This window comes from Dendrobates tinctorius, unplaced genomic scaffold, assembly GCF_039654945.1.
Source record: "Dendrobates tinctorius isolate UK_male_01 unplaced genomic scaffold, ASM3965494v1 ptg000266l, whole genome shotgun sequence".
NCBI lineage: Eukaryota > Metazoa > Chordata > Amphibia > Anura > Dendrobatidae > Dendrobates > Dendrobates tinctorius.
Genome location: NW_027361933.1, coordinates 1,147,641 through 1,165,795, shown reverse-complemented (window position 1 = coordinate 1,165,795; position 18,155 = coordinate 1,147,641). Strand labels below are relative to the sequence as shown.

The following is an 18,155-nucleotide window of genomic DNA, read 5'->3' as shown; positions in this document are numbered from 1 at the left end:
TGTTTGGTTCCTATTTAGTGTATGCAGCACCCAGAGGAGAAAGCAATGTTTCGCGTCCTGCTCCCGTCTGAGCCTGTGGTGTGAGTGCTGCAGGTTGTGGATGTCTAGTATGTGGAGGGATTTGGTTTGGAATAAAATGTTCTATATAAAAGTACAATGTAAGTTTTTGGATTTTATTGTTGTGGGAACATTTATTTTTTTATTACCTTTTTTAATCTTTTGCAGATATTTTGTACATGGTTTTTATTGATGGCTTAACTTTTACCCAATAGATTATAAAATGTCTCTGGTGAGATTTTTTTCTTTTTTAATAATTTTTCTCTGTCGTAATTGGGACCTCCATAGGTTCTCCATTACAGGGTAAACAGCCCCCCCACAGTGCCAGGCATCACTGGTAGAACTGATCTGGGTCTGCGGAAAAAAACAAGATATCTGCTCCAGCGATGAAACAATCCACTGATGTATTAAAAACAGTTTTTATTTGCTTTTTAAAAACATGAAAAAACAATGTGGGTAACACAAGAGGCAGACATATGACCAATGCGTTTCAGCAATTAAGCCTCAATCATGGTACCATTGTTTTTAATACATCAGTGGATTGTTTTCATCGCTGGAGCACATACTGTATCTTGTTTTTTTCTGCTGATTGCTGACGCCCTGGACTGCAGAAGGCTCCGTGCAGAGGACTTCCACTATAACAGACCAGCATGCTGTGGTGAGCTGACTTTACTTTTCCCCTACCCTATCTTTTGATATGGATCTGTGGTGCCAATCATCAGTGGTAGAACTGATCTGGGTCTGCGGTGCCAGGCATCTCTGGTAGAACTGATCTGGGTCTGCGGTACCAGGCATCACTGGAAGAATTGATCTGGGTCTGCGGTGCCAGGCATCACTGGTAGAACTGATCTGGGTCTGCGGTGCCAGGCATCTCTGGTAGAACTGATCTGGGTCTGCGGTACCAGGCATCACTGGAAGAATTGATCTGGGTCTGCGGTGCCAGGCATCACTGGTAGAACTGATCTGGGTCTGCGGTGCCAGGCATCTCTGGTAGAACTGATCTGGGTCTGCGGTGCCAGGCATCACTGGTAGAACTGGTCTGGGTCTGCGGTGCCAGGTATCTCTGGTAGAACTGATCTGGATCTGCGGTGCCAGGCATCTGGTAGAACTGATCTTGGTCTGCGGTGCCAGGTATCTGGTAGAACTGATCTTGGTCTGCGTGCCAAGTATTACTGGTAGAACTGACCTGGATCTGCGGTGCCAGGCATCACTGGTAGAACTGATCTGGATCTGCGGTGCCAGGCATCACTGGTAGAACTGATCTGGATCTGCGGTGCCAGGCATCACTGGTAGAACTGATCTGGATCTGCGGTGCCAGGCATCACTGGTAGAACTGATCTGGATCTGCGGTGCCAGGCATCACTGGTAGAACTGATCTGGGTCTGCGGTACCAGGCATCACTGGTAGAACTGATCTGGATCTGCAGTGCCAGGCATCACTGGTAGAACTGATCTGGGTCTGCGGTGCCAGGTATCTGGTAGAACTGATCTTGGTCTGCGGTGCCAAGTATTACTGGTAGAACTGATCTGGATCTGCGGTGCCAGGCATCACTGGTAGAACTGATCTGGATCTGCAGTGCCAGGCATCACGGGTAGAACTGATCTGGGTCTGCGGTGCCAGGCATCACTGGTAGTACTGATCTGGGTCTGCGGTGCCAGGTATCTGGTAGAACTGATCTTGGTCTGCGGTACCAGGCATCACTGGTAGAACTGATCTGGATCTGTGGTGCCAGGCATCACTAGTAGAACTGATCTGGGTCTGTGGTGCCAGGCATCACTAGTAGAACTGATCTGGGTCTGTGGTGCCAGGCATCACTAGTAGAACTGATCTTGATCTGCGGTTCCAGGCATCACTGGTAGAACTGATCTGGGTCTGTGGTGCCAGGCATCACTAGTAGAACTGATCTTGATCTGCGGTTCCAGGCATCACTGGTAGAACTGATCTGGGTCTGCGGTGCCAGGTATCTGGTAGAACTGATCTTGGTCTGCGGTGCCAAGTATTACTGGTAGAACTGATCTTGGTCTGCGGTGCCAAGTATTACTGGTAGAACTGATCTGGATCTGCGGTGCCAGGCATCACTGGTAGAACTGATCTGGGTCTGCGTTGCCAGGCATCTGGTAGAACTGTTCTTGGTCTGTGGTGCCAGGTGTCTGGTAGAACTGATCTGGGTCTGCGGTGCCAGGCATCTCTGGTAGAACTGATCTGGGTCTGCGGTGCCAGGCATCACTGGTAGAACTGATCTGGATCTGCGGTGCCAGGCATCACTGGTAGAACTGATCTGGATCTGCGGTGCCAGGCATCACTGGTAGAACTGATCTGGGTCTGCGGTACCAGGCATCACTGGTAGAACTGATCTGGATCTGTGGTGCCAGGCATCACTAGTAGAACTGATCTTGATCTGCGGTTCCAGGCATCACTGGTAGAACTGATCTGGGTCTGTGGTGCCAGGCATCACTAGTAGAACTGATCTGGGTCTGTGGTGCCAGGCATCACTAGTAGAACTGATCTGGGTCTGTGGTGCCAGGCATCACTAGTAGAACTGATCTGGGTCTGTGGTGCCAGGCATCACTAGTAGAACTGATCTGGGTCTGTGGTGCCAGGCATCACTAGTAGAACTGATCTTGATCTGCGGTTCCAGGCATCACTGGTAGAACTGATATGGGTCTGTGGTGCCAGGCATCACTAGTAGAACTGATCTTGATCTGCAGTGCCAGGCATCACTGGTAGAACTGATCTGGATCTGCAGTGCCAGGCATCACTGGTAGAACTGATCTGGGTCTGCGTTGCCAGGCATCACTGTGAGGCTACGTGCACACGCTGCGGATTGTAGTGCGGATTTTGTAAAATCCGCAAATCAAAACACCTGCGGATTGCTCTGCGGTTTTGCCCTGCGGTTTTTCATCTCCTCAATGGAGGAGATGGCAAACCGCAGCGGAATCCGCAATGACATGTCAATTCTTTCTGCAGTTTCAAAACCGCACGGAAAAATCTGCACCGTCTGCACTGCGGTTTTGTATTCCCATAGGGAATAATGGTACTGTACACCGCAGCAAAAACTGCTGCGGACCCACAGCGGCCAAATCTGCTGCAGAATCCGCAGCGTGTGCACACACCCTTAGAACTGATCTGGGTCTGCGGTACCAGGTATCTGGTAGAACTGATCTTGGTCTGCGGTGCCAAGTATTACTGGTAGAACTGATCTGGATCTGCGGTGCCAGGCATCACTGGTAGAACTGATCTGGATCTGCAGTGCCAGGCATCACTGGTAGAACTGATCTGGGTCTGCGGTGCCAGGCATCACTGGTAGAACTGATCTTGGTCTGCGGTGCCAGGTATCTGGTAGAACTGATCTTGGTCTGCGGTGCCAAGTATTACTGGTAGAACTGATCTGGATCTGCGGTGCCAGGCATCACTGGTAGAACTGATCTGGGTCTGTGGTGCCAGGCATCACTAGTAGAACTGATCTTGATCTGCGGTTCCAGGCATCACTGGTAGAACTTATCTGGGTCTGCGGTGCCAGCAGAGTCTCTGTGATCATGGGCGCCAGATCCTATAGAAGTATTGGAAGTGCCAATGCTTCTGGTCACCATTTAGCGCTTACTGTCACTTAGCCTTGCTCTTCCCACTTGCCCTGTAGCGATGGCAAGTGGAGTAATATTTGTGGGGTTGATGTCACCTTTGTATTGTCCGGTGACATCAAACCCACAGATTACTAATGGAGAAGCGTTAATAAGACACTTATCCATCACTAATCCTATAGTGATATGATAAATGACGACACAGCCAGAATAATATCCTTTATTTGAAATAATCACACAGACTCCTTTATTGAATCTTAATTTACCATGCATACTGCATCGCCTAATCCCCGACTTCCTCGACCTCCTGCAATAAAAATAAAATAATAAACCAACATATAATACTCCTTGTCCTACGTAGTCCAATTACCGAGTGTCCCATGATAATCTCACGTGTAGAGCAGTCACATTGGGAGATGTGACTGCTCTACCCGGCCTCCGGTGATACACTGACAGGAGGTTATCCCTCCCTCAGTGTATCAGTGAGAGTTCACCTTAGATCGTGCTCTCACATGGCACCGCTGCATGAGAATTTTCTCAAGCAGTGGTGCCGCAAGTGAGAACCGGAGCTGATCAGCTGATGTACTCCGGTGACCTCTCACGGCGGCGCAGTCAAGGTACTGTCACACTTAGCGATGTACCAGCAATCCCGATTGGATCACCTTTGGATCTCAGATATCAAGGTCTCATTTTACGAGAGTTGATCCTACTGACAGATCTCTTTAATCTAAGGACCAAGCGCTGTAAATCTTTATATACTGTATCTGTATTCATGTAAATGCATAAAATACTCAGACCTGCTGCACACGCTTTTACTATGGGACCCATACAGAGCAATATAAAGGCAAGCCCAAAGCTTTAGGATCCAGAGTACTATGCATTTGATATGATTTTGAAAATCAATTGTTGCACAATTTCACTCCAACCTGGTGAAAAATTGCTTATGTCTTTTTTTTTTTTTTTTTAACAAGATCTCACTGGAAATAGAATGACACTTCCATCTATCTAACACAAAACTACCTGTTCAATTTCTGCAGGTTCTAGGGTACTTGGTTAGTCTACTGCTGCCTCTACAATGACGCAACCTATTGTACCACTGGAGGAACCACCTTTCCTGTCGTGTGTGAATGGCTTCTCGTTCCAGTAAGGTATTCCACTCCACCCATTTAGTTGCAGTTTGGTCAGTCCACAATCCAGGCTTGTTGTACTTGCCTTGGCTCTGTCTAGCTAATCCTTTTACTGAATAACTTACTCATTTGGTCCTGATCATTTTCCAAAGATTTTCCAAAGATCAAGTTGACTCCTCCTGTTCAGCTGTCCCCTACTCCACTAGAAGTACTATTGCTAATGTGATCTCTAAAGAGAATTCAGAAATGCTTCTGGATTCCATGCATGTGCCATCAATCCCCTGGTCAGGCATGAACCCAAGAACCTCCGATTACCAGAGACATGTCCACATACAGTGAAGGAAATAATTATTTGATCCCTTGCTGATTTTGTAAGTTTGCCCACTGACAAAGACATGAACAGTCTATAATTTTAAGGGTAGGTTAATTTTAACATTGAGAGAATATCAAAAATAAAATCCAGAAAATCACATTGTATAAATTATATAAATTTATTTTCATTTTGCAGTGAGAAATAAGTATTTGATCCCCTACCAACCATTAAGAATTCTGGCTCTTACAGAACATTTAGACGCTTCTAATCAACTCGTTGCCTGCATTAAAGACAGCTGCCTTACATAGTCACCTTTATAAAAGACTCCTGTCCACAGACTCAATTCATCAGTCAGACTCTAACGTCTGCAACATGGGCAAGACCAAAGAGCTTTCTAAGGATGTCATGGACAAGATCATACAAATAAAGTGATTTGGAGGGCACCACCAATAAAATGTAGTAGAAATTATTGACAAGAGAGCTCACCATGGGTATGTAATGAATTACCAGAACAAAGAAGAAGATCAAACCCATATAAAGGGAGCACCTCCATTGCAAGACAATATAGGTAAAATTGATAAATTTTATTAACAAATATCAAACACCGTGTATGACAAGACAAGGCACATAAAAACAATTAAAATTGCATCAGATACATGCAAGAGGACTTATACACTTGCCAAGCCTTCATATAAAGGCTATAGCAAACCACATGATGCTCCCCAGCACAAATATAATAATGGCTCTTATACAAACAATCTTAGACCAAATCCAAATAAACCATTGAAATCTCACAAGTATAATACATATGTAATGGACAATTAATAATTATACAGTACCATATGAGTCCAACAGCACTAAGAATTGGAATATATGCCAGAAAAGGTTAAATTAGTCAGAGGTACAAAGAAGGCATAAAGTGCAAAACAACTGAGGCCAGAAAAGATGTAGCTAATAGGCCCCAAAAAAACATGTGGGACACATGGGCATATTAAACTCTGGTGCATATTATTGTCTGGGTAACTATATACTTTGCTCATGTGTCCCACATGTTTTTTTGGGGCCTATTAGCTACATCTTTTCTGGCCTCAGTTGCTTTGCACTTTATGCCTTCTTTGTACCTCTGACTAATTTAACCTTTTCTGGCATATATTCCAATTCTTAGTGCTGTTGGACTCATATGGTACTGTATAATTATTAATTATCCATTACATATGTATTATACTTGTGAGATTTCAATGGTTTATTTGGATTTGGTCTAAGATTGTTTGTATAAGAGCCATTATTATATTTGTGCTGGGGAGCATCATGTGGTTTGCTATAGCCTTTATATGAAGGCTTGGCATGTGTATATGTCCTCTTGCATGTATCTGATGCAATTTTAATTGTTTATATGTGCCTTGTCTTGTCATACACTGGTTGATATTTGTTAATAAAATGTATCAATTTTACCTATATTGTCTTGCAATGTAGGTGCTCCCGTTTATATGGGTTTGATCTTTTTCTTTGTTCAAGGACAAGATCATAGTAAAATAAATCTTTGGCACTCTTTAATAGGAAAGCTCGGAATCAAGTATGACCCCAAGACAGCAGGCCTGTTGCTGGAGAGTAATAGTGGAACCACACACAGAAATGGCAATTTCTGTTATAGGTACATTAGTAGAGGGAGGAAACACCAGGAGTTCAGTCTTTGACAGTTTCAGATATAGTGAGGACATGATGTTAGACACAGCGTTTAGACAATCGCCGGTGTTTTCTAGAAAGGCTGGTGTGATGTCAGGAGAAGAAGCGTATAATTGGGTGTCATCAGCATAGAGATGGTACTGGAAACCAAATCTACTGATTGTTTAACCAATAGGGGCAGTGTACAAGGAGAAGAGGAGGTGGCCTAGAACCGATCCTTGAGGAACCCCAACAGTAAGAGGAAGGTGAGAGGAGGAGGAACCGGCAAAAGATACAGTAAAGGAGCGGTCAGAGAGATAGGAGGAGAACCATGAGAGAACGGTGTCCTTGAGGCCAATGGAACGGAGCATAGTGAGGAGGAGCTGATGATCCATAGTGTCGAATGCTGCAGAGAGATCCAAGAGAATTAGCATGGAGTAATGACCATTTGATTTAGCTGTTAGTAGATCATTAGAGACTTTAGTGAGGGCAGTTTCAGTAGAGTGTAGAGAGCGGAAACCGGATTGGAGAGGGTCAAGAAGAGAGTTATCAAAGAGATAGCGGATAAGACGGGAGTGGACCAGGCGTTCCAGGAGTTTATAGATGAAGGGAAGATTAGAGACAGGTCTATAGTTAGCGGCACAGTTTTGGTCGAGGGATGGTTTTTTAAGTAGTGGATGTATGATGGCATGCTTAAATGAGGAGGGAAAGATACCAGAAGAGAGAGAGAGAGAGGTTAAATATTTTAGTTAGGTGAGGGGTGACAGCAGGGGAAAGGGACTGGAGGAGATGTGACGGAAATGGGTCACTGGTGCAAGTGGTTGGGTTAGAAGATGCAAGCAGCCTGCTTACTTCTTCTTCTGTGACTGGTTCAAAATCAGAGAGTGAGCTAGATGCAGTGGGGGAGGGAGGACAGTGCATGGTATGAGATGATTGGGAGATAATTTCCTGTCGAATCTGGTCAATTTTTTCTTTGAAGTAATTGGCCAGATCGTCGTCTCAGAGCTCCGTGGTTGGGGCCTGTACTCTTGGATTGAGTAGAGAATGAAAAGTGTCAGAGATGTTTCGGGTTATTGGACAGTGAGGTGAGGGTCTTGAAATAGGCTTGTTTGGAGAGGTGAAGGGCAGTGTTGTATGTTCTAAGTATAAACTTAAAATGGATGAAATCTTCGTGTTGATTGGATTTTCTCCACAGACGTTCGGCGCACCTGGAGCACCGATGCAGGAAACGAGTTTGCACCATGTGCCAGGGTTGTCGCCGTCTGTGTTGTGGTGTTCTATTTATAGGGGGTGCAAATTCATCCAGGGCACTTTGAAGTGTTTCATTGTAATGCTCTTTGAGTGCCAAAGATTTATTTATTCGGTCGTCCATGACAGCACCACCTGAGAGAGGAGATCCGCCCTTCTTAGGAACAGGAAAAACCTACAGATACAAAAGGGCGGCACCTCTCCCACGCATCAGTTGGTTTCCTGTTCCTAACAAGGACAGAACTCCCTACAGATCGTCCGTCATGGATAACCGAATCCCAGGCCAGCGGACCGACTCAGGTAGCGGGGGGTTCTCCTACCTCGGTCTCGCTGGGGGCCCTGGATGCGCCACGGTGGGTCCGGGTAGGATTTCCACAGCAGTGGTAAGAGCAGGCGGAGACAGGGTCCGGCGGTCGCCTTCTCCACGGGGCCGGTGAGGTAAGCGGGTCCCCCTGTGTCTCCTTCCCCCCGGGGGTGCGGTCCGTTCGGGCGGGCGCCGCCGGCGGTGTCCCACAAAGGGAGCGGCGGTTCCGAGCCGGCGGCGCAGTGCTAGCCCCTTGCCGCGCGTCCCTGCGGCCTCTATCGCGCAGGGAAGTGACGCGGCGAAGGGGGCGGGGCCTAGCGCCGAAACCGGAAGTCGGATGCCGGCGGCTTCCGGTTGTGGTGAACACGCGCCGATGCGCGCCCGCCGCCTGAGGGGGCCGGGCACCTGAAGGGGAGGGGGAGGATCGCGGGGAGCGGTCCAATGGGGGCCCGAACACCGGACAGAGTTCCTGCTAATCCGGAGGGGGAGCCTTCTTAAGACAGAAGGCATCGCTGCTGAGGTGCTTCTGGAGGCCCAGCGATGGACACAACAGAAGCCCCCATGGACCCACAAGAGGTGCAGCCCGTGGCAGAGCGCCCCAGTGACCAACCTAAGAGGAAGGAGGGACGTTCGAGTGGACGCAGCAGTTCCTCTAGGTCAAAGGATCCTCCCGCAGCCCCCCATGATCCGGTACCTGTCCTCATCTGCAAGGGTAAGAGATCTGCGAGAATGTACCCTGATGCAGTGTCCCCTTATGTGTTTGATTCTCGGGAAGAAGGCCACAGGGAAGCAGAAGCACAAGGAATGTGCCCTCTGTAGTTGCCCCTTACCAGATGGCCACCCCAAGAGATTGTGTCAGTCTTGCGTGAGACAGACGGTAGGGACGGAGATGAGGGGTAGAACGTGAGTGGAGTATCAGACTCTTACACTCTTTCCTATTTATGCAGGTAGCGGAAGAAGCTCCAAGCTTCGCTACAGACCTGAGGCAATTAATCAGGACTGAAATAAAAGCCCTATCAAAAGAAGGTTCTTCTAAAAGAAGACGAGCTAGTGTTTCAGGCTCAGAGTCTTCAGTCGGCCCTAGGAAGGAAGATATCTCCTCAGAGTCCTCGGCCTCCTCTTCTTCCGAAGAGGATTCCAGCCGGTTCTGCTTTCCCTTGGACCAAATGGATAAATTAATTAAAACCATAAGGTCAACCATGGGGGTAGAAGAAAAAAAGACAGAACTGTCTGCTCAGGACATTATGTTCGGGGGTCTAGACCCCAGAAAACAAAGGACTTTTCCACTAAACAAAAAAGTCCAGAGCCTGATAGACAGGGAGTGGAAAAAAAACGGAAAAAAGGGGTTCTATGCCGCCTGCTTTCAAGCGTAGATACCCCTTTGAGGACCCAATAGTAAGTCGATGGGTAAGGCCCCCAAGCTGGATGCAGCGGTAGCTAAGGCCTCAAAAAAGTCATCTATACCCTTCGACGATATGGCCTCCCTTAAAGACCCCTTAGATAAAAAGGCAGATTCCTTTTTAAAGGGCACATGGGAGATGTCAGCAGGCGCCCTAAGGCCAGCAATAGCAGCCACGTGCGCAGCCAGATCCATGATGGTCTGGCTGGATCAATTGGACTCTCAGCTAAAGGATGGAACCTCGCGAGCCTCCATCCGTAAGTCTCTTCCAATTATCCAGAATGCTGCTGCCTTTCTGGCAGATGCCTCGGCGGACTCAGTAAGAATGGCGGCTAGGTCTGCAAGTTTGTCTAATTCGGCCCGAAGAGCCCTCTGGTTAAAATGCTGGCCGGGAGATATCCAAGCCAGGTCCCGTCTCTGTTCTATCCCCTGTGAGGGTGAATACTTGTTCGGCCCCGTCCTAGACGAACTGTTAGAGAAGGCCGGGGATGACAAAAAGAAATTTCCGAGTCTGCCGAATACATCCTGGAGACGTCCCTTTTCTAGGAAAGGGTATTCCCGCAGGAGACAGGCCAGAGATCAGAACAGATGGGACAACAAAAAAACCAGAGGTACGGGCTTCATGTATGGAGGAGGGGGGCGCCAAGAAGGTCCATCACGGGATAATAAGAAGCCGCCCCAATGACTAGTGGCTCCGGTAGGAGGAAGATTATCTACCTTCTACCCGGCCTGGGCCAGAATCTCGAATAGCAGCTGGATACTGGGGGTGATAGCTACAGGACTGCACCTAGAGTTCTCCTGCGTTCCCCAAGATCGGTTCAAGGTAACTCCACTCAAATCTTCCCCGCTAGAACAAGCTGCCCTGGAGACCGAGGTCCTCGAGCTACTGGACAAAAAAGTCCTGACGAGAGTTCCAGAGGAAGAGAGGGGGAAAGGCTTCTATTCCCCCCTGTTCTTGGTCCGTAAACCGGACGACTCATTTAGGGCTATATTTAACCTCAAAGCCCTCAATAAATTCCTGGTTGTACGTCCATTTAAAATGGAAACAATCAACACCGCAATAAAAATGCTGTTTCAAAACTGCTTCATGGTGGTCCTAGATCTGAAAGACGCTTACTATCATATACCCATAGGTCTAGCACACCAATCTTTCCTTAGACTGGCGGTTCAGTTGGATGGGTCAATCCAGCACTTCCAGTACGCGGCCCTACCCTTCGGGGTGGCAGTTGCGCCCCGAGTATTCACCAAAGTGATGGCAGAAGTGATGGCCCATCTGCGCGAGCTAAACATTCTAGTCGTCCCCTATTTAGATGACCTCCTTATAATAGGCAGTTCAGCCGAGCAGCGTTTAGAACAATTACAGAAAACAACGGCGGCTCTAGAGCGGTTGGGATGGCTACTTAATATAAAAAAATCACGTTTGCAGCCACTAAAAATTCAACAATTTCTAGGCCTAACCCTAGATTCAAAAAAGCAGGAATGCCGTCTGCCCCCAGAGAAGCTGCTGCACCTGCATGGCCGGGTCCTGAACGCCTCCAACAACCCCTCCATGTCCCTCAGGAAAGCCATGTCCCTGTTGGGTTCCCTCTCATCCTGCATTCCCGCAGTCAAGTGGGCCCAAGTTCATACGAGAACTCTACAGGGCGAAGTTTTATGGTATCAGAGAATCCTGGGGGGTAACTTAGAAGGTCGACTGACCTTATCCAGAAACACAATAGAGTCCCTGGAGTGGTGGCTAGAAAGAAGTAACTTGTCTAGAGGGGTCCCTTGGGAGTATAACATTACCCGCGTGGTCACCACGGATGCAAGTCCTTCCGGTTGGGGGGCGCATATGGAGGAAATTCTGGTCCAGGGCCTATGGGAACGAGATCAGATACAAATGTCTTCTAATTTGAAAGAATTAACAGCGGTAGTACTCGCAGCTAAAGAGCTCCTTATGTATCTACAGGGCCATCACGTACGAGTTCTATCGGACAATCGAGTGGCCGTGGCCTATATCAACCACCAAGGCGGAACTCGATCCAGAACTCTGATGAATGTGGCAGGACAGTTGTTCCAGCTAGCAGAGCGTCATTTTTTTATCTCTCACGGCTCTTCACATAAGAGGGAAAGAGAACATCGCGGCAGATTTCCTAAGCCGCAATCTGTTAAAACAAGGAGAGTGGGCCTTAAACACCTCCATTTTCGTTCAGATTGTGCAGAGATGGGGTCAGCCAGAGGTGGATCTATTCGCCACCAAGGAGAACTCGAAAACGACACAGTTTTGCTCCCTAAATCCCAGGGAGACTCCTCTGGCAGTAGATGCGCTTCTGATAAAATGGGACTTCAGGCTAGCCTACGCCTTTCCTCCCCTATCTCTACTTCCTCTAGTGTTGAGGAAGATCAGGAAAGACAGGGCAAGGGTCATAGTCATCGCCCCGTTCTGGCCCAGAAGAGCATGGTTTTCGAACCTCAGGATCATGTCGGTAGACGATCCTTGGGTTCTCCCGGACATCCCGGACCTTCTGTCCCAGGGCCCGGTCTTCCACCCTCAGGTGGCTGGCCTACATCTCACGGCGTGGAATTTGAGCGGTCACTGCTAGAAAGTGAAGGCTTCTCTCCAGACCTAATTGACACTCTACTAAAAAGTAGGAAAGTAGTGACAACTAAGATTTACGTCAGAATTTGGAAAAGGTTCCTCGAAAGCTCAAATGTAAATACTGGTGATTCCGTCCCCATAGGCCAGATCTTGGAATTTTTACAAAAAGGGCTGGACTTGGGTCTCTCCACCAGTACCCTTAAAGTACAGGTATCCGCCTTAGGGGCCCTCTTTAGCTGCAACATCGCGGCTAATTATTGGGTCAAAAGATTTATCAAAGCAGCGAGTAGATCCAGACCAATAGTAAAGAATAGACTCACGCCATGGGATTTGAACCTAGTCCTCACAGCTATGACAGAAGCTCCATTTGAACCCATCTCGTCGGCCTCTATTAGGAGCCTGTCCCTCAAAATAGCTTTCCTAATAGCCATAACGTCAGCCCGTAGGGTAAGCGACATTCAGGCATTGTCTAGGCGCCCACCTTTTCTTCAGGTAAAGGAGGATAGGGTAATACTTAGACCCGACCCAGCGTATTTACCAAAAGTAGCCTCCAGCTTTCATAGGTCGCAGGAAATAGTCCTTCCATCCTTCCTCCCTAAACCAACTAATGAGAAAGAGGAGGAGCTACACACTTTAGATGTTAGGAGATGCCTCTTGGAGTATCTAGCAGCTACCGATCCCTGGAAGAAAGACAATGCTTTCTTTGTCTCCTACCAAGGCCCTAGGAAAGGTCTTAGGGTGTCCAAAAGTACACTAGCCAGGTGGATTAGAGAAGCAATCTCGTTAGCTTATGCCTCAAAAGGTAGAGTAGCTCCGGAGAAAATGAAGGCGCATTCCACCAGAGCCGTGGCAACCTCGTGGGCCGAGAGGTCGGAAGTCTCCATCGACCAGATTTGTAAGGCGGCCACTTGGTCCTCTCCGAGCACTTTTTATAGTCATTATAGACTAGACTTGGGTGCCTCTGCAGACCTCTCCTTCGGTATCAGGGTTCTGCAGGCTGTAGTCCCCCCCTAAAGTAGTGATTACTCTCTGTAATTCTCTCAGGTGGTGCTGTCATGGACGACCGAATAAAGTCTTAGTTACTCACCGGTTAACGGTATTTTTCGGAGTCCATGACAGCACCCATAGATTCCCTTCCCTTAGTTAATTTGGGTGTGCACGTCTTCCCTTTGTACATATCCACGGGTGATAAAGATTTAAGTATTGATATTGTTGTACATATAATCATGCATTAACCTTGGAGGTCCTCTTTTTATACTCTGTAATCCAACTGATGCGTGGGAGAGGTGCCGCCCTTTTGTATCTGTAGGTTTTTCCTGTTCCTAAGAAGGGCGGATCCCCTCTCTCAGGTGGTGCTGTCATGGACTCCGAAAAATACCGTTAACCGGTGAGTAACTAAGACTTTTACTAGTATTCTGGTGTGGGATCCTTCTTTGAGCACCTTCACGGCTGTGCCACGCTATATATTTACACAGGGACAAGATCATAGACCTGCACAAAGCTGGAATGGGCTACAAAACCATACGTAAGACACTGGGTGAGAAGCAGACAACTGTTGTGCAATAGTGAGAAAATGGAAGAAATGCAAAATTACTGTAAATCGACATTTGTCTGGGGCACCATGCAAAGTCTCACTTCGTGGGGTATCCTTGATCATGAAGAAGGTGAGGGATCTGCCTAAAACTACACGGGGGGAACTTGTTAATGTTCTCAAGGTAGCTGGGACCACAGTCACCAACAAAACCATTGGTAGCACATTACACCGTAAAGATTTAAAATCCTGCAATGCCCACAAGGTTCCCCTGCTCAAGAAGGCTCATGTGCAGGCCCCTCTGTAGTTTGCCAATGGACACCTGGATGATTTTGTGAGCGTTTGGGAGAAGGTGCTGTGTTCAGATGAGACAAAAATTGAGGTATTTGGCATTAACTCAACTCAACTCGCTGTGTTTGGCAGAAGAGAAATGCTTCCCATGACCCAAAGAACACCATCCCCACTGTCAAGCATGGAGGTGGAAACATGTTTTGGGGCTGTTTCTTTGCTTAAGGGTACAGGACTACTTCACCGCATTAATGGGAGAATGGATGGAGCCATGTACCATAAAATTCTGAGTGACAACCTCCTTCCCTCTGGCAGGACATTAAAAATGGGTCATGGCTGGGTCTTCCAGCAAGAAAATGACCCAAAACAAGCAGCCAAGGCAACAAAGGAGTGGCTCAAAAATAAGCTCTTTAAGGTCATGGAGTGGCCTAGCCAGACCTGAATCCCATAGAAAACTTATAAGAGGAAGTTGAAGCTCCAATTTGCTAAGCGACAGCCTCAAATCTTAATGATTTAGAGATGATCTGCAAATAGGAGTGGACCTCCTGACATGAGTGCGAACCTCATCATCAACTACAAAAAAGTCTGACTGCTGTGCCTGTCAACAAGGGTTTTGCCACCAAGTATTAAATCTTGTTTGCCAGAGGGATAAAATACTTATTCCTCACTGCAAAATGCAAATGAATTTATATAATTTATACAATGTGATTTTCTGAATTTTATTTTTGATATTCTATCTCTCAATGTTAAAATTAGCCTACCTATAAAATTATAGACTGTTCATGTCTTTGTCAGTGGGCAAACTTACAAAATCAGCAAGGGATCAAATAATTATTTCTTTCACTGTATATTCATTGTATTTTCATCACAAGCACAATGCATACATATAGGGCACGGATATAATGCCCTCATTTTGTAAATATTACAGTTGCTGTTATATACTTTACATGCAGATCTTGACGCCATATTCTGCAAAGTTGTATACTCCTGTCATACTGTACATACACAATGATGCCATATAGAACCCAAAAGGAAGCGAAGCTACACAAGTCCATATAAAGAAACCATAGCCAGCTCTATTAAGATACACAATTTAGACAAACATGGTAAAAGCAATAAAATGAATTAGGGAGAGTGGAGCGACAGAGAGGCCCTCTTCCCAAGACCTGCATGAATAATATTGCTATGTTGAGAATATATAAAATATACACAATTCCCATTAGAATGCAAAAAGAAATGAACCAGTATGTAACCAGGTCAAGATAGACTCAAGTTTAGCCACAGTGAGGGTAGGTATACTGTACATGATGATAATCACCTGTAGTGGCCAACACAAGTAACTGATAACAAACAAATTCCTGTAAAAATGTCTGGCGGCGGGGGACCAGAATGCCAACAAGTGTTTCACAATTGCTTCCTCCTGGAGATGTGGTTACGGAGTAATACAGGACCCTTACAAACACTATGTCACGGGTGTGTCAGAGGCTGCAGACAGTCGCACTACATCTAGCTGCAGAATGTCTCTTAACCCTTTGGCTCTTTGACCCAGTGGCAACCTTTCTCCGGCTTCAAATGACACACCTGGACCTGTGTGTTTATAGACTCCCAGCCTGCTGCTGGGAGTTGCTGGTGATATTTCCATGTCTCCTTGTTGAGGCTTGGAGCAATGGCAGTTGGCTCTCCTTCTCTTTGGTGTTGCTAGAGGACGTCTGTGTTACATCTCTGTACTCAAGATAAGTGTTCCCCTTGTTGGTGTATCCTAGCTGTCTTTAGTGGTAGTGGGGATCTACTAGTGCTCAGCCCGTCATTCCCTAAGTAGGGCTTATCGCCATGGTCTGGTAGGTATTTAGTTCCTGCTCGGCAATAGGTGCAGGGACTTTTAGGGCAGACAGGATGACTTTAGATCTGATTAGGGGTCTCCACTCTTCCCTTCCCTAGTGTTGGGCTCCCTTCCCCTCATCCCTTAGTTCTGCATTTAGTCTTTCCTACACTACTCACAAAAAGTTAGGTATATTTGGCTTTCAGGCGAAATTTCAGGATGAACCTAAAGTGCACTCTAACCTGTTCAGGTGAACTTAATGTGACCTTCTCAAACTTTTGAATGCACATGTCCAACTATTCAATGTTTCAGTACTTTTTGCACAACTTACTGTTCTCTAACAAGGAGCTTAATGACAAAATTGACAACAGGTGTTTGATCCATGAATTGGCCAATAAATTTCAGTGTTCAATTAGAATTATGAATGGTCTGCCATTCATCCACCCAGCAGATATACAGTATATCACCCACCTTATAAGAAATCTTGTAGATCACCTTGTTTAACTCAGTATTTATCTACTAGATATGAACCCGTTCTACGCAGGGTGGCGAGCATTTTTATTGGTATATGGTCTCCCATCCTGGTATGTGCTGCACCCCTCATCCCTATCCTGGTATGTATGGTGCCCTCACCCCCCAATCCTGATATGCATGGTACCCCCTTATCCATATACTGGTATTCATGGTTCCTTCACCCCCCAATCCTGGTATGCATGGCACCCCCTCATCCCTATCATGGTATGCATGGTACCTCCTCATCCCTATCGTGGTATGCATGGTCCTCTCACCCCCCAATCCTGGTATGCATGGTCCTCTCACCCCCCCAATCCTGGTATGCATGGTCCTCTCACCCCCTATCCTGGTAGGCATGGTCCTCTCACCCCCCCTATCCTGGTAGGCATGGTCCTCTCACCCCCCCTATCCTGGTAGGCATGGTCCTCTCACCCCCCTATCCTGGTAGGCATGGTCCTCTCACCCCCCTATCCTGGTAGGCATGGTCCTCTCACCCCCCTATTCTGGTAGGCATGGTCCTCACCCCCCTATGCTGGTAGGCATGGTCCTCTCACCCCCCCTATCCTGGTATGCATGGTCCCCTCACCCCCCCTATCCTGGTGTGCATGGTCCCCTCACCCCCCAATCCTGGTATGCATGGTTCTCTCACCCCCCTATCCTGGAATTCATGGTCCCGTCACCCGCCAATCCTGGAATTCATGGTCCCGTCACCCGCCAATCCTGGTATGCATGGCCCTCTCACCCCCCTATCCTGGTATGCATGGTCCCTTCACCCCCCTATTCTGGTATGCATGATCCCTTCACCCCTTATCCTGGTATGCATGGTCCCCTCACCCCCCTATTCTGGTATGCATGCTCCCCTCAACCCCCTATCCTGGTATGCATGGTCCTCTCACCCCCCCCCAATCCTGGTATGCAAGCAGCATGGCTGGCATGATGGGCATGACAGCATGGTTCTCTCACCCCCCTATCCTGGTATGCATGGCCCTCTCACACACTGTGTCTTCATGAAAATGGTGGCGGTAAGCGTGGACTTGCGCAGGCGCCGATTCTGGCGCTACAACACGCCCACTCCAGACATCACCTGAAGACCCCGCAGGCAACAGCAACATCGGGTTCGGTAAGGTGTTACGGAGATCGCGGTATGCGTTCAGTGCTTACGCATTACCGCAATCTCCTGGGGGGATGCGTCACTCTGGGTCCAGAGTGCGCAGGCGCATCGCGCGCTTGCGCAGTCTATAAAGGCTTCAGACAGAGTGACGCTTTCACGGTTATATTATAGATTGCTGCATTCAGCACGTTTTAAACCATTCAATTAGAATTGGTATTAAACAGTCCTCCACATCACGTTGTTCACATTTTGACATAATGAGACCAGGACAACACCAAACAATTGATCAACATTATCTCGCCATTGCGAGGTTTCAAGCAGGATGTTCTCAGACGGAAGTGGCCACTGAGCTTAGAGTGTCACAGTGTCATCATACAGGTTGCATCAGAGATACAGAGGGACTGGAAGAGTTACAGAAATGCAGAGAAGTGGACGTCCTTTGGCTATGGTGTGCATGCTAGATAACCTGCAAGGGTACCTGACCACCATGCACTGGCATCATCATCTTGCATGGGCCAGGTATCCTCTACGCTGGACGAGGGACGAGTGGGCCTCAGTGTGGTTTACTGATGAAAGTCGATTTATGCTGAGCAGAAATGATTACCACCAATGATGTTGGAGACGTCA

The 18,155-nt window shown here is 47.4% G+C and overlaps 1 protein-coding gene across 2 annotated transcripts in view; it reads left to right on the top strand.

Moving 5' to 3' along the window:
- Window positions 1-18,155, top strand: part of LOC141069562 (uncharacterized) — a 125,450-nt gene that overhangs the window by 282 nt on the left and 107,013 nt on the right. For both annotated transcript variants that reach the window (XM_073559227.1, XM_073559226.1), the window contains exon 2: window positions 4,673-4,783. The gene's annotated coding sequence lies outside the window, so the exon portion shown is untranslated. The remainder of the gene's footprint in view (window positions 1-4,672; window positions 4,784-18,155) is intronic.